Source organism: Chiloscyllium plagiosum, unplaced genomic scaffold (assembly GCF_037043375.1).
Source record: "Chiloscyllium plagiosum isolate Xiang-an unplaced genomic scaffold, Cpla_swu_hap1 HiC_scaffold_2, whole genome shotgun sequence".
Taxonomy (NCBI): domain Eukaryota; kingdom Metazoa; phylum Chordata; class Chondrichthyes; order Orectolobiformes; family Hemiscylliidae; genus Chiloscyllium; species Chiloscyllium plagiosum.
In genome coordinates, this window is record NW_028270140.1 from 30,867,860 (window position 1) to 30,883,350 (window position 15,491).

At 41.3% G+C, this 15,491-nt stretch overlaps 1 protein-coding gene across 1 annotated transcript in view; it reads left to right on the forward strand.

Annotated features, from left to right (window-relative positions):
• Window positions 1–529: 529 nt before the first annotated feature.
• The window catches only part of megf10 (multiple EGF-like-domains 10), a 190,112-nt gene continuing 175,150 nt past the window's right edge, over window positions 530–15,491 (forward strand). The window contains exon 1 of the mRNA XM_087995653.1: window positions 530–809. The gene's annotated coding sequence lies outside the window, so the exon portion shown is untranslated. The remainder of the gene's footprint in view (window positions 810–15,491) is intronic.

A 15,491-nucleotide genomic window follows, 5' to 3' on the forward strand; every position in this document is an offset into this window, starting at 1 on the left:
TACTTTAGAATTATAGCACTTTTTAAATTGACTTTCAATGTTCTTCGAAGCAATTGCCGTCTCATTAATTTTTGCACACTCAAGGACAATGTTTTTTTTTTAATGAAAATAGAGAATATATGCGTTAACCGAATTTCGAGCGCAGTGGTGAACAGCTCCCAGTTGAAAAAAAAACTTTGCCAAGGAAAAGACACTAAAATTTGCGAATGACAATATTATACTGCATCGACTTGCTTTGTATTCCCCAGAGCACAGCTCCAGTAAGACCAGTTTGTTCGTTGCTATTGTGTTTACCTCTAACATCCGCGGTATTGCTTGTGATTTGGGGGTCAAGCTGGATGCTACTCAACAACATTATTTTAGGGTCCCCTTGAGAAGAGGATCACTTTTATTGTGGGGTTCTGCTCGATGACATTTTGGCAACCCGGCTTTCTGAAGGAGAAGCGATGCCACTGGCGTACATCCGGCGCTGGCCACTGGCGTAAATCTGGCGCTGGCGAGCCGCAGGAGGCAAGTCCCGGACTGTCAGAGCAGCGCAAAGTTTTCACTCAAAACACAAGGACACTTCAAATCAAAAGTGCAAGACACTGTCTTAGTTGGGAGGAGGAGAAGGAGAAAAGAACTTACATAGATGAACGGGGCCCCTACTCCAAAGCAAGACAACCTTGTGACCAATTTTATCTCGTTGACTCTGCATCTGGACGCTGCGGTGCAGAAGAAAATGATTTAATTGTCTTGAACTAACTGAGTTACAGAGAGGGAGGAAAAATATACCCTCGGGAATTGCACAGTAAACTGCCCATGTTGAGGTAAGCTTTTCAACAATTTTTTTCTTTGCGCTGCTGTTCAATGGATGTGCAATGCTGTCCTCTTTTGTTTAAAGACGCCAACGTGTAATTTCCATGAATCGGCTTTGGTTTTGTTTGTACGTGTAAAGTCTTAGTCGGAAGAATGTTTTACCGTCAGGGGGCAAAGATTTGCAAAGTGTAAACACATGGGAAAGCATAACAAAACCAAGTGCAAACTGAAGGAACATCTGGAGTTAAGGGTTTAATGTTTATAACATCAAATGATTCAATATAACAGGTTGGAAACTGTATTTTTCACAGGCGACAATTGGAATAAACTGTAGGAAAACGTTTTTTTCTTGTTAGGTCAGGTGGAAAGCTTTTAGAATTTACGATTCAAAAACATTTGCATGCAACTAGGCTCTTTGTTACCTCTTTCATATTGTAAACTTAATCACTTCTATGCGAGATCTTAAAGTTTGTGTAAAAGATTAGGGACTGGGTGCGTTGGTTGCAGTTAAGAAAGCATTGGAATCAGTGTGAATTACAAGTAAGTTACTGACAATAAATAAAGCCTGCTCCCCATTGCAAAAGTTTGAGACAGTCAGGTACCGAAAAGGAAACTTGCCATGCGCGTGCACGGGTGTTCCAGTGCACGCGCGATCTCACCAGGAGAGTTTGCAATGGGGTTGGATCGGGCGAGTGAGCCCTCACATTCAAAGTTCGAGGATGGATCACCATTGTTTCAAAATAAACTTTATATATGTATAAAAAAGATCTTTTAAAAATAAATAATCACTGTGTAGTACTATATAAATGAAACAAACGTTGGAGTTTGACTCTATCCAGACAAGCCAAAGGCATCTCTTACTTGAACAAAACGATATTTACCTGCATTTCAGGCACCAGGAGAGTCCAATAACTGAACGGACCCCAATTTAACTTCGGAGGATGGACCTCAGACAGTGGTCTTGCCCCACTGCACTTTGGCTAGGAGATGATGTGGAGGTGCCTATGTTGGACTTTCAAATAAACCTGTTGGATTATAATCTGGCGTTGTGTGATTGTTATCTTGGGCTGGAATAGGTCACTGACCTGTACGATAATGAGTATGAAAAGTTTTGTATTTCCATCTAAAAACAAACTGGTGAGCAGCCTCCAGCCCTGCAACTGGCCTTACAATGCGTGTGATTTGTTATCCTTACAGAATAATGATCTCAGTAAACATGATTCGTTCACAGTTCCAGTTCTGTTATGCTTTACTTTCGTGCTAAGGGTGAAAATTGGATTGGGGTTGGCTTTGTGGTTGAGTGTTGGGTTTGAGTAGAGGTTAGGACATTGGGGAGTTAAGGATTGAGATTGAGCTAAGGGATTGGGATTGGTGGAGTGGGAAGAGATTACGTGTTGGCACAGGGAGTAGGATTGGGTTGCTGTAGTGATTGGGGTAAGGTTTTGGGGTTGAAGTCAGCATTGGAACTGTTGGTGGAAAGTGGAGTAGGAAACTAGACATTTGTTAATAGGGGCTTGTGAGCCAAGGGGGTGGAGAGACAAATGGGAGGGGGGTGGGGCTGAGGAGAAGGTAACTGAGTTGCAAGTATGGGTAATGGTGATAGGTCAGAGAGGAGGGTGGAGTGATAGGTGGGAAGGAAGATGCACACGTAGGACAGGTCATGAGGGCAGTGCTGAGTTGGAAGGTTGAATATGGGATAAGGTGGAGGGAGGGGAAATGAGGAAACTGGTAAAATCCACATTAATCCCATGAGGTTGGAAGGTACCAAGGCAGAAGATGAGGCGGTCTTCCTCCAGGTGTCGGGTGGTTAGGGTTTGGCAATGGAAGAGGCCCAGGACCTGCATGTCCTTGGAGTGGAAGGGAGAGTTGAAGTGTTCGGCCACGTAGAGGGGACCACAACAGGAGCAACGGATACTGTAAATGACATATGTGGAAGTGCAGGTAAAACTCTGATGGGTGTGGAAGGCTCCTTTGGAGCCTTGGACAGAGGTGAGGGAGGAGGTGTGGGCGCAGGTTTTGCAATTCCTGTGGTGGTGGGGAACATGCTGGGAGGGGGCAGTGGGTTGTTAGGGGGTGTGGACCTGTTGAGAGTCACAGAGGGAATGGTCTTTATTGGGGTGAGGAGGGAAATATATTTCTGGTAGTAGGTTCCAATTGTAGGTGGCAGAAATGGCAGAGGATGATGTGATGTATATGGAGGTTGGTAGAGTGGAAGGTGAGGACTGGGGGGTGGTGGTGGTGTTCTGTCCTTGTTGTGGTTGAAGGGGTGGGGTTTGAGGGCAGAAGTGCGGGAAGTGGATGAGATGCGCTGGAGGGCAGCACCGACTATGTGGTAGGGGGAATTGTGGTCTTTGAAGAAGAAAGCCATCTAGTGTGTTCTATGGTGGATTTGCTCCTCCTGGGAGCTGATGTGGCAGGTGCAGAGGAATTGGGAATAAGGGATAGTGTTTTTTACAGGAGGCAGGGTGGGAGGAGGTGTAGTCCAGGTAGCTGCAGGAGTCGGTGGGTTTGTAGAAGATGTCTGTATTGAGTCAGTCACCATTAATAGAGAGAGAGAGGTCCAGGAAGGGGAGGAAGGTGTCCGAGATGGTCCTGGTGAACTTGAGGTCAGGGTGGAATGTGTTGCTGAAGTTGATGAACTGTTCATCAGGAGCACGAGGTGGCACCAATACAGTCATCAAGGCAGAGGAGGAATAGGTGGGGAATGGTGTCAGTGTAACTGTAGAAGTTCCACATAATTGACAAAGACAGACAGAGCTGGGGCTCATGCGGGTGCCCATGGCTACCCCTTTCGTCTGGAGGAAATGGGATGCTTCAAAGGTGAAATTATTGACAGGACCAGTTCAGCCAAACAAATGAAGGGAAGGGACCTGGGAGTGGACGAAATGGAGGGCTTGGAGGCCCTCGTCATGGCGGATGCAGGTGTATGGGGACTGGATGTCCATGTTGAAGATGAGGTGTTGGGGACCAGGGAAACAAAAGTCTTGGAGGAAGTGGAGGGTGTGGGTGGTGTCTTGAGTGTATGTGGGGATTTCCTGGACCAGGGGAGATAGGGCAGTATCAAGGTATGTGGAGATGAGTTTGCTGGGGCAGGAGCAGGCCGAGACGATAGATCGGCCAGGGCAGTCAGGTTTGTGAATCTTGGGTAGGAGGTAGAATCGGGCAGTGTGGGTTTCCTGAACTATGATTTTGGAAGCTGTGGGTGGGAGTTTCCCTGAGGTGATGAGGTTATGTACGGTCTGGGAGATGATGGTTTGGCGATGGGAAGTGAGGTAGTGGTCGATGGGGCAGTAGGAGGAGGTGTCTGTGAGTTGGTGCCTGGCTTCAGCATTGTAGAAGTCAGTGCACCAAACTACGACTGCGCCCCCCCCCCCCCCCCCGGTTTGATGGTGAGGTTGGGGTTGGAGCGGATGGAGTGGAGGGCTGTGCATTGCGAGGATAAGAGGTTGGAGTGGGTGAGAGAGGTGGACAGGTTGAGGCAGTCAATGTCCCAGCAGCAATTTGAAATAAAGTGATTGAGGGCTGGTAACAGACCAGCACGGGGTATCCAGATGGATGAGGGGTGTTGGAGGCAGGAGAAGGGGTCCTCGGAGGGTGGGTGGGAGTCTTGGTGGAAAAGTAAGCCTGCAGGTGGAGGCGACAGAAGAAGTGTTTTATGTGTGTTGAATTTGTTGATCTGGGAGTAGAGGGGGATGAAGGCGAGGCCTTTACTGAGGACTGATCATTTATCCTGAGGGGGAGGTCTGGGGGGATGTTGAAAACACAGCAGGACTGGGAGCTAGGATCTAGTGTAGGGCTGGAGCTGGGAGTCGGGTTGGAGACCCCAAAGGAATCTTCTACATCCATCAAAGTTTTACCTTCACTTCCACATATGTTATTTAATGCATCCGTTGTCCCTGTTACGGTCTCCTCTATGTTGGGGAGATAGGACACCGACTTGTAGAACACTTCAGAGAACATCTCCGTGGCACCAGCACCAACCAAACCCACTGCCCCGTGGCCGAACACATCAGTTCCCCCTCCCACTCCGCCAAGGACATGCAGGTCCTGGGCCTCCTCCATTGCCATTCCCTTAACCATCCAATGCCTGGAGGAAGAACACCTCATTTTCCGCCTTGGGACCCTCCAACCACACAGCATCCATGTGGATTTCACCAGTTTCCTCATTTCCCCTCTCTTCCACCTTATCCCAGATCTAGCCTCACAACTCAGCACTGCCCTCAAGACCTGTCCTAACTGTCCATCTTCCTTCCCACCTATCCACTCTACCTTCCTCTTCAACCTATCACCATTACCCCCATCTTAATCTACCTATTGCACTCTCAGCTACCTTCTCCCCAGCTCCACACCCCTCCCATTTATCTCTCCACCCCCTTTGCTCACAAGCCTCAATTCTGATGAAGGGCTTTTGCCTGAACCCTCGATTCTCCTGCTGCTTGGATGCTGCCTGACCTGCTGTGCTTTTCCGGCACCACACTCTCGACTCTGATCTCCAGCATCTGCAGTCCTCTCTTTCTCCATTAGTTAATAGGGGCTTGGAATTGTGTTGGAGATTGTGGTAGGTTTGGGTTAAGTGTTGGAATTGGAGTTAACAGTAAGGGAAAGCATTAAGGTTGCAATGGAGGGTTGGGTGGAATTAGTGAATGGGGAACAACATAAGGTGACTCCTCAAATTGACTGACTTTGATCATTAAGTTTCTGCAGAGATTGAGCTTCTAGTATAATTGTAGGCCTTGCTGGAGCATATCAATAATCTGATTACTCATATTATTTTGTCAACATATTTATTAAAACGAAGACACAATCTAAATTTTGACAATATATGTGGAAGTCTAATTTATTCGTGGCTGGTTGTCAGTCCAGTGCCACTGGTTGTTACGATACTAGTAATACAATCTGCACAATTCATATTTATGTTCTTTTAATATTCTGGAAATGACTGTATTCTGAGTCAAATGTCAAATTCTTTTTACCCATTTGGTTTGTTCAATTCTGAACTTTTACCATTGCTCAGTCTTGTTCTCAAGTTAGCAAATTATATTTTGTGTCTTAAGGTGCTATCTTTGGAATTTGCTCCCGGAACCTCTCCATTGTTTGAACTCAAATTCCTCTTTTAAGATGCTTGTGAAACATATTTCCTTGGTACTTATCCCAATATGTCCTAATATGTTGAATTCTGTTTGTTAGTGCTCCTGTGAAGTGCTTTGTAACATTTCGTGCATTTAATTTACTAAAGTTGTCGGTGCACTCAGATGGAAATGAATTGCTCACAGAAAAGTGATTAGCTTAGAAGTGCAGAATTAATTGATCTGCACTGTATAATTACAGTGAACTACAAGCATTAATCAAAATTCAGAACCTGCTGAATAATTCTAGTTATGATTTTCACAATGATGTAGATTGGGGAGAGGGCATCATTTGGGGTGATGAGCATGAGTGTCGGGTATAGAACAGATCATGAATAGGTAGGAATTGGGACAATGCTTTGGAGCTCGCAGTTAGTTTAAAATCCCTTTAAAGGCTGCAAACAAGAACTTGAGCAACTGAGGGAAGTGCATATGGCACAAACAGGTTTTCAGAGAAGGGGCTATATAACAGGCATTAGTTCCCTTATTGTGTGTGTCAGCCATGGCTTGGTCGGTATCAGTCTCACCAGATTTAGTAGGCTGGGAGTTCAAGTCCCATTCTAGGCTCTTGAATGTAGAATCCAGGTGTAGTATTCATTGAATGCTGCAATGGTAAAAGTGCTACCTTTCTGCTGAGATGTCAAACTGAGGTCCCATCTTCCTCCTCAAGCAAGATAAAAGCAGCCATCACAACAATTTGAAGAGGAATTTGAAGAAGACTTCTCCCAGTGTTCTGGCCAATATTTATCCCTCCCCAAAAAACCTCACAAAAACAGATTATACATTCATTACTCTCAATGCTGATTGTGGAAGCTAGCCATGATCAGATTGGTTACATTACAGGATCAATTAGCATTCAAAAATTATTTAATTGACTGGAAAGGACTTTGGGATGTTATGAGGTTGTAAAAGGCAGTAGAAAAATATAAGTTTTTCTTATTTTTCTTTGCTTAGCTTATATAAAGTGATAGTGATCTGATTTGTTATTACATTTAATCGCATCTCCTGAGACTTTCTTGCCTAAAGGTAGCGATTCTACCACTGTGCCACAAGAACCTTGAGCCCTGGCTTCAGTTAGTGACCAAAAACGCCTGAAAATTGCATGAGTTAAAATTGTATTTTAGGCATAGGTATGCTCTGCAAAGTTAGTTGTTTTTGAACCTATTTTTATGTTTAGATAGCAGGCCTAACCTTGTCCAGCTAGACTGAATCCAAATAAGGTCGTCAGCTTATCCACAAGGGAATATAGCCATCTCACCCTGTTAGAGAGCCAATTGATTAAGCAGAGAGACACCACTCTGTAACAAGCATGAAGCAAATTATCAAGTTAGGCCTCCATGACCTACCACAGCCAGTAAAGGAATTGATTCCATACAGTTAAATCTCTTCTGGACCATTGTGTGGCCACCTAACCGACCAAGCTAACTAACCCACATGTTCTACTGATAAATGCCCACTGTGTCATCAGGAGAAAAGGAAGTTTTCTTTAGCATCTTTTGTGATGTCAGGACATCCCAATGCAATTTACAGCCAATGATATACTTTTGGAAGTGTAGTCATTGTTCTACCATAGCAAGCACAGCAGTAAATTTACACACAGCAAGATCCCTCAGATGGCAATGTGATTATGACCAGATACTCTCGTTCAGTAATGCTGATTGAAGGATAAATTTAGCCAAGACACTAGAGAGAAACCACCTGCTGTACTTCAAAACTGTGCCCTGGGATCTTTTATGTCCACCTGAGAGGCAGATTGAGCCCTCGTTTTGTCATTATATCAATAAGACTCTATTTAAGTTTATAAAATGCCCATTAAACACTGACAAACTGAATAGATTTGGAGCCAGTTTCTCATCAGATTATAGTACTAAAAGGATGTCTTCCTACTTGGCTTAGATGTTCATGTTAGTTAGAACAAGTATTGCACCCCAGAAACTGCTCTCCGTTCATACAAACTGTGACAGCTTAATTGCTGCTTAATACGATTTTAAATATAAAGTAATTGGTTATAGTTGATTGCCAGCTTTTTAATTTTTCTTTTGAGACTAACTATTATACATAAAACCCTCACAAATAATTTGTACAATACGTCAGTCATTGCTTACATTTGATCGTACTAATTGCATTTGCAAACTACAAATAACACTCTACCAAAAAGTAATTTCTTGAAATTAATGTTTTTGCAAAACTGCAAGGAAAAAGCTTTTTTTCAGTCATTATTTAATACACAAAATTAGTTAATACTTGACAAGCAAGTGCTCAGCAATAAACTACTCCTCTATTAGATTATTCAATTTGGCATGCTGTACTGGCATTTAATCAAAATGTTGTTGTTTTGTGTATATAGTAAATCCTACTTCTGTAACTTTTAAAATTTACAAGCTATCATGATTTGGAGCCAATCCCATTACACAATAAAAATTGCATTAGCCAACAAATACTTAAATGTGCAAAGTAACATTTTTAAACTGATCAGGGATAGATTGGTATGATGAAATTAAAAAAATAACATAAACAGTATTCAGAGATTCTGAAACTGTAAAATTCTTTGCTAAGCTCTTGAATGCCACAGGGCGAAAACATTTTAGTCATAGTGATCCTGCTATAGCAAGCTCAGTCGAATTGGTTGATGTGAAAGCTTGCTTCACACAATGAGCCTGAAGTGAAGATAATCAGAGTGCTAGACTGTTCATGTGACAGCAGGACAAAGGAGGCATTATTAACGGCCGGTGGGCATGCACGGCAGTTGTGGTCACACTCAAATTGGCAGCCTGAAGGGAGTCTGGAATCCTCAAAACTAAAAGTGGCCAGTAGATTTATTTAGAGTGTGTTAGTGCTCTCAGTGAGTTTCTGCATGTTCTATTTGTGATAAATGGCAACCAAAAATACACGTCATTTCTACTTAAATATTTGTTCATGCATCATGAGACCAGAATCTCTTGGATAATATATAAATTACCTAAACAAACAGCAAAAAAATTAGAATGTTCTAAATTACAGGTATCACGTGCAGACGAGTCACATCATTGACTAGACATGACATGTATGGCTAAAAAATTTTGAAAAAATAAAGTTTGATCTTGCTACCACAAAAGAAGGAGCTGTGGTTGATAATCTCATATCTATAATGTTTATGTAGAACATCGTGAGCTACTTAAAAGCATTAGCCCGTTGGTCATATGCTGTTCTGTGATGTTGTCTATTTTAAATTCAGCCTCAGACCAACTTAAGCACCTAAAGCTCTGTTTTCTTTACTAGGATTTTACTTTCATATATATGCAGTGTCTTCCTTAATTTGAAAATGATGGTAGAATTTATGAATTGAGAAAGTTCATTAATGGATATATGACTCCTATCTTGATTTTTGTGCCAGTTTAATTGATATATTTATTAAATTCTGTGCACAAATCTGCCCTTCAGCTTTTGCAGAACAATCAATGATGTTGAACAGACTGAAATTTTCTTTTGTTTCTACACTTTTGTGATGGTGTTTTGAACTTATGCTCATTTAAGTCATCAAAGAATATAACATGATAAATAAATTGCCTTGGTTCTGTGGTTTCAAATATTAGATCCAAAGGGCTTGGTGAGTTTTTTTTATTGCATTTCAGAGCCAGTAAACAATAATTACATGAGAAATAGAAATATCAAAATCAGATTTAGCAAATCAGACTTGGGGACCTGTTCTCTTCTCTGCATCCTCAGTCCCACCTCTTGCATGTCCCATCGTGGCATCACTAACAAACTTTCCTGGAAAATTAGTCTCTACTGTAGAGCTCAGCTAAGTGAGTCAGGTGAACGCAAAGCTTTTTCTAGTTGACAGCCAGACTAGACATACTGTGTTTATTCAATGCACAACAATTTTCTTTTCAAAAACAAGCTGCACTCCAAGCTTTATTGAGAGTTTTCGAAAGTAATTCGCATTCAGACTCTGCCAAGAATGTAAGAAACGTCTTTCATTTGTGACAATCTTTATAAGTTCTGAAAAGCACACAAAGTGAGCTTAAAATGGAAAGAGAGTTGAAAGGCATGAATATTAATTCTGATAAAATTAACTTGAATTATTCACTTCTTTAGAATGGATCATTAGTCCTAGTGTTTTCTTTAAATTAAAATGCATGAAAATGATTATTAAAGACAGCAGGTGCAATGGAATGGTTGAAACTGGCAACACTTCAGAACAGTTGTCATTATTTCTGTACATTCTAAAAAAAACTTCCAAAATCTATTTGATTTTACATTTGTTCATTACACAAGATCTTCTGTTCTTCACAAATTCTGTGGTTAAACTGGCAATGTCTTGGCGATTAGTAGATGGTCAGATTTTTTTTCCTTCACTTGCTGAATTTCTACCTAAGTTACAATGGGTTAAAAAATGTTTTTTTTCCTCTCACTCCCCCACTCTGGTCTCCCTGCTATAAGAAGGATGTTATGAAACTTGAAAGGGTTCAGAAAAGATTTACAAGGATGTTGCAAGAGTTAGAGAATTTGAGCTATAGGGAGAGGCTGAACAAGCTGGGGCTATTTTCCCTGGAGCGTCGGAAGCTAAGGGTGACCTTATAGAGGTTTATAAAATCATGAGGGGCATGGATAGGGTAAATAGACAAAGTCTTTTCCCCAGGATGCGGGAGTTCAAAACTAGAGGGCATAGGTTTAAGATGAGAGGGGAAAGATTTAAAAAGGATCTAAAGAGCAACTTTTTTCACGAAGAGTGTGTTGTGTTTATAGAATGAGCTGCCAGAAGTGGTGGCTGGTACAGTTACAACATTTAAAAGGTATCTAGATGAGTATCTGAATAGGAAGGATTTAGAAGCATGTGGGCCAAGTGCTGGCAAGTGAGACTAAATTTATTTAGAATATCTGGTCGGCATGGACAAGTTGGACCAAAGGGTCTATTTCTGTGCTGTATATCTCTATGATTCGATGATTTATGAAGAGGGACAGTGCTCATGCAGTGACTTGAGAGCTCTGTATGTCAATTACGTTTACTCAACTTTTTGGCACTGTTATGGACAAGTATCAGTTGGAGGCTTAGAGTCTGATTCAAAAAAAGGAAGAAATCATGTTTAGTTCCACTAATTCCAAGTGAAGTCATAACTTGTGAGTAACTTAATGGGAACATTGGCTCTTCAATGATATGCTGTCTTTGATCTTTGATATAAAAGGGCACTATAGATGGTGAGACTGTCACAATGGAGGAGTGTCACTGATGGCTATTATGTAAGAGGATCTAAAGATAGCAACAAAGTCTGGGCTTGTGGTCATGTTTAGTCTGAAATCAGACAACGGCATAAACACCATGGAGGTACAGTAACATAATATACATATATACCCTGTGACAGAAGAGGTTGGGTTGCAAAGCTACACAATGCACAGCCCTGGCTTATGAAAAAGTTCACTGTGCTGTATTACTTTATAATCCCAACACATTTCACTTGCCACAATATAGACAGGAGACTCCCTTGTTCCTTAGTGGAGCAGTTGTTGAAAGTTTGTTTTGCAGCTGTGTTGCTGCTTGAGAGCTGGTGGACATCAATCAGTGTAACGTGACCTTAAACCCACATTCACAGCTATCATAAATAGCAAATGTCTCAGAGCCACCAACCACCAATTTGAATTTTTATAGTCACAAAGATAAAATACAAAGATAGTCTTCAATATAAAATAATATTTGAAGAAATCTGCCTTTGACTAACAAGAAAATTTCAGATGTTATATTACAACATTATATTTCTAAATCTGTTACATATTTAGTTTCCAGATATACACTGTTCAATATTTCTGCTCTAAAGCCAGTGCTAAATGCTAACTACTTCAGTTGCTGTTTCTTTGAAAGAGATATTAAACCAAGTCCCTACATGCACTGTCATGTAGATGCAAAAGATTCCATGGTGACAGTCTAAAGGGGAGTAATGGCGATCTTCACAGTGTGCTGGCCTAATATTTTTACTATTCAAGCAAAATAGATTACAGATTACTTGGTCATTACTAATCTTACGTTTCTGGAATTTTGCACTGTAAAAATCAATAGCCCTGTTTCCTATATTTAACAGTGATAAACACTTCTGTAGCTGCTTTCTAAAACACTTTGGACCATTCTGAAGTTGTGAAAGATGATAGGGAAATCCAAGTCTATTTTGCATTCAATAAGATTGTATCATTTAAGAATAATGGGTGTGCTTCCCACCTCGAACGAACTCGTTAACTGTAAAACTTCTGGCGTAATCCAACATATCAAATCAGATTTGTAATAGGAGTTTTCCACCTGTAAATGGGATGATGGCTTCTACAGTTCTCTGCCCAAAGGCAGGTGCAAACCAGAGTGCTATAGTTTTTGTCCTAGGGCAAAGAGACAGGTTACAAACCTCAGCTGCAATGGGGATCAGACTCTGGACTGTTGACACCAATCTGATCTACACTGGCTGTCCTGCCAACTAAACCAAACAGCCCCTGAGGAGTCTGCATTGCTGTGATAATAAATATTTATTAAATATTTATTAGATATTATATACATTTATTATTTATTAAATATAATAAATATTGCTGTGATAATAAATGTGCCAAGTTGTGAGTAGCAGAGGTTCCAATGTTCCTACTGTCACTTGGTTGACAGGATATCTTCCCTGATCTTAGCACATACTGTTGGTATATATTGAAAGGATTTGATCAAGGTTGATATTCAACCTGCTTGGCCAAGTTAAGAACACACCTTCCATCAGGATGTGGAGTAGTCTTGAACTCAGAATGTCTGGCTCAATCCTGAGCATGCTAAGAATTATACAAACAACCAATTGAAAACTATAGCCGACTCCTGCTTGCTAGAAACTTCATATATTCTTACACAATAACCTGCCTTCTGTCAGCAAAAATAACTTGCCCAGACATGATGTCTTTTTTGAATTAACCAAAAGCATGGGGCCAATAGCTCCTTTATTTTCTACGATAAGTGAAGGTAGTCACCCAGTGGTATTGTCACTAAGCTATTAATCTAAAGACTCAGTGTTTGGGGAACTGGGTTCAAATTCTACATAGCAGATGGTGGAGTTTGGTTTCTTAAAAAACAAATCTGGCATTACAAGTCTAATGATGACCGCAAAACCATTATTGGGGAGATTAAAAAAACCCATCTGATTCATTAATGTGTTTTAGTGGAGGAAACTGCCATCCTTAACTGGTCTGGCCTACTTGTGACTCTGAACTGTTAAATGTAGGCAATCTAGCAAAAAGTGCTTGTCTCGTCAGTGACACCAAACTGTTGTGAATGAATAATTTTAAAACTCAGAACTGATTTGTTTATTCAATTTCCCCTCCCCCCCCCCCACCTCAACTCATGCAGTATCAAATTGTAAATGGAATAACAATTAATATTCTTGTGTCGATCCTAATGAATGCAAGGCAAAAAGCTTCGACAGTATGTTTCTTCTTTCACTATGCTCAAAATGTCTTTCTGTTCAAAAGCAAGTTGATAGTTTTCTCTTGTAGTTTGCACCCTGTTCAAAGAGTTATATAGTGTTGTTGCAATGGAATACTCAAATGCGGAAATAAATGGCACAAAGTTTTGCAGAAATCTACTCTCTTGGTTTTAGCAATTGGACTTTACCTGTTACAATTCTTCTCAGGAATTGTTGAATCTAAGTTTACAATGTGCATATTGTAAAATTGGCAAAAGCTCTGATTCAAAGAAGTGTACAGTATAATCCACACAAATAATGGCTCAGAAATGTTGGATTTGAAATTATTTCTCAAAATTGCAGTTTACATTTGTGGATTTCTGTCATGTACAAATTTGGCTTCTGTTATAAACGTGTGATTTAGTTCAAAGGCATTCATCACTCCTGTAAGTAGATTAAGCATTAATGACTTTAGTATAAGTTTACACATTCTGCACTGCGTCTACTTGTATAGTGAACTGACATGTTGATAGAACAGTTGTATTCCCTTGTGATCTTGACCACTACCTCTCCAAAGACAGGTTGAACAAATACCACAGTAAAGGCAAACCACTGTGGATATATAAATCTGAAATTAAAACAGAAAGTGCTGGAGAAACTCAGCAGATCTGGCAGCATCTGTTGAGATAGAAAGAGTTAACATTTCAGGTTTGAAATGATTCTCCCTGGGAAATGTTCTGAAGAACCTACTTGACTCAGCGCTTCAGGGAACATCTTCGGACACCCACACCAATCAAACCCACCACCCCGTGGCCCAACATTTCAACTCCCCTCCCACTCTGCCGAGGACATGCAGGTCCTGGGCTTCCTCCACCGCTGCTCCCTCACCAACCGATGCCTGGAGGAAGAACACCTCATCTTCTGCCTCGGAACACTTCAACCCCAGGGCATCAGTGTGGACTTCACCAGTTTCCTCATTTCCCCTCCCCCCACCTTACCTCAGTTCCAACCTTCCAGCTCAGCACTGTCCTCATGACCTGTCCTACCTGCCAATTTCCCTTCCCACCTATCATCTCCACCCTCCCCTCTGACCCATCACCTCCATCCCCACCCCCATTCACCAATTGTACTTTTTGCTATCTTCCCCCACCCTCCCCTCTGATCTATCACCTCCATCCCACCCACATTCGCCTGTTGTGCTCTTTGCTGCCTTCTCCCCAGCAGACTGTTGTTAGTGAACTCCTGGGTGTGGATCGTTGGGCCGAATGGCCTGCTTCCACGTTGTAGGGATTCTATGAATACCTTCTATGAATGAATAAAGATTATTCTGTCATTCCCATATCAGTTGATTCTTTTCCTTGAATTAAAGTGTTTTATTTCTGATTCCTTATATTAGTGAACCTAAGCAACAACCTGGACAACATACGTCTCTCATCCAACATCGTTAAACAATGAATTGACTGGTCATTTACTCGCTGTCTGTGGTACCTTTCTGTGTACAAATTAGCTGTTGCTTGTGCCTATTAATACTTAGAGACTTATAAGTGGCCATTTTGCTGAAAGCTTTCACAACCTCTGCTTTAACGAACACAATCCTTTTAGTGGGAGAAATATCTGTGTCTCTGTCTTTTTCATCTCAATGGATAGAGTTTGAAGGATTTTACAACAGAATGGGTCTGAAGTGTTTTTATGCTCAGACATTCTATATTTATTGTTTTAAACTATATTAGGGAAAACAAACTGTTGTATATTGATCTGAGAGGGTTAATATTTGATAGCATGTAATAAGCACTGCTGACTATAGGAATGTCTTGGGGATTTGGTCAAATACAGAATTTGTGGGAGATAGACCTTGTTAGTGAACTCCTGGCAGTCTCTGTAGTAGCTGGAAGTAGGTACTGCAGATGTTGGAGATTAGAGCCAAGATTAGAGTGGTGCTGGAAAAGCGCAGCATGTCAGGCAGCATCCGAGGAGCAGGAAAATTGATGTTTTGGACAAAACATTGATTCTCCTGCTCCTCGGATGCTGCCTGACCAGTCCCTGTAGTTGTGTATACTCATTCATCCATGGGGGTGTGTGATGGCTTTGTGGTGTTACTGCTGGACTGTTAATCCAGAGATCCAGGTCATGTTCTGGGGACTCAGGTTCAAATCCTACCTTAACAGATGGTAGATTT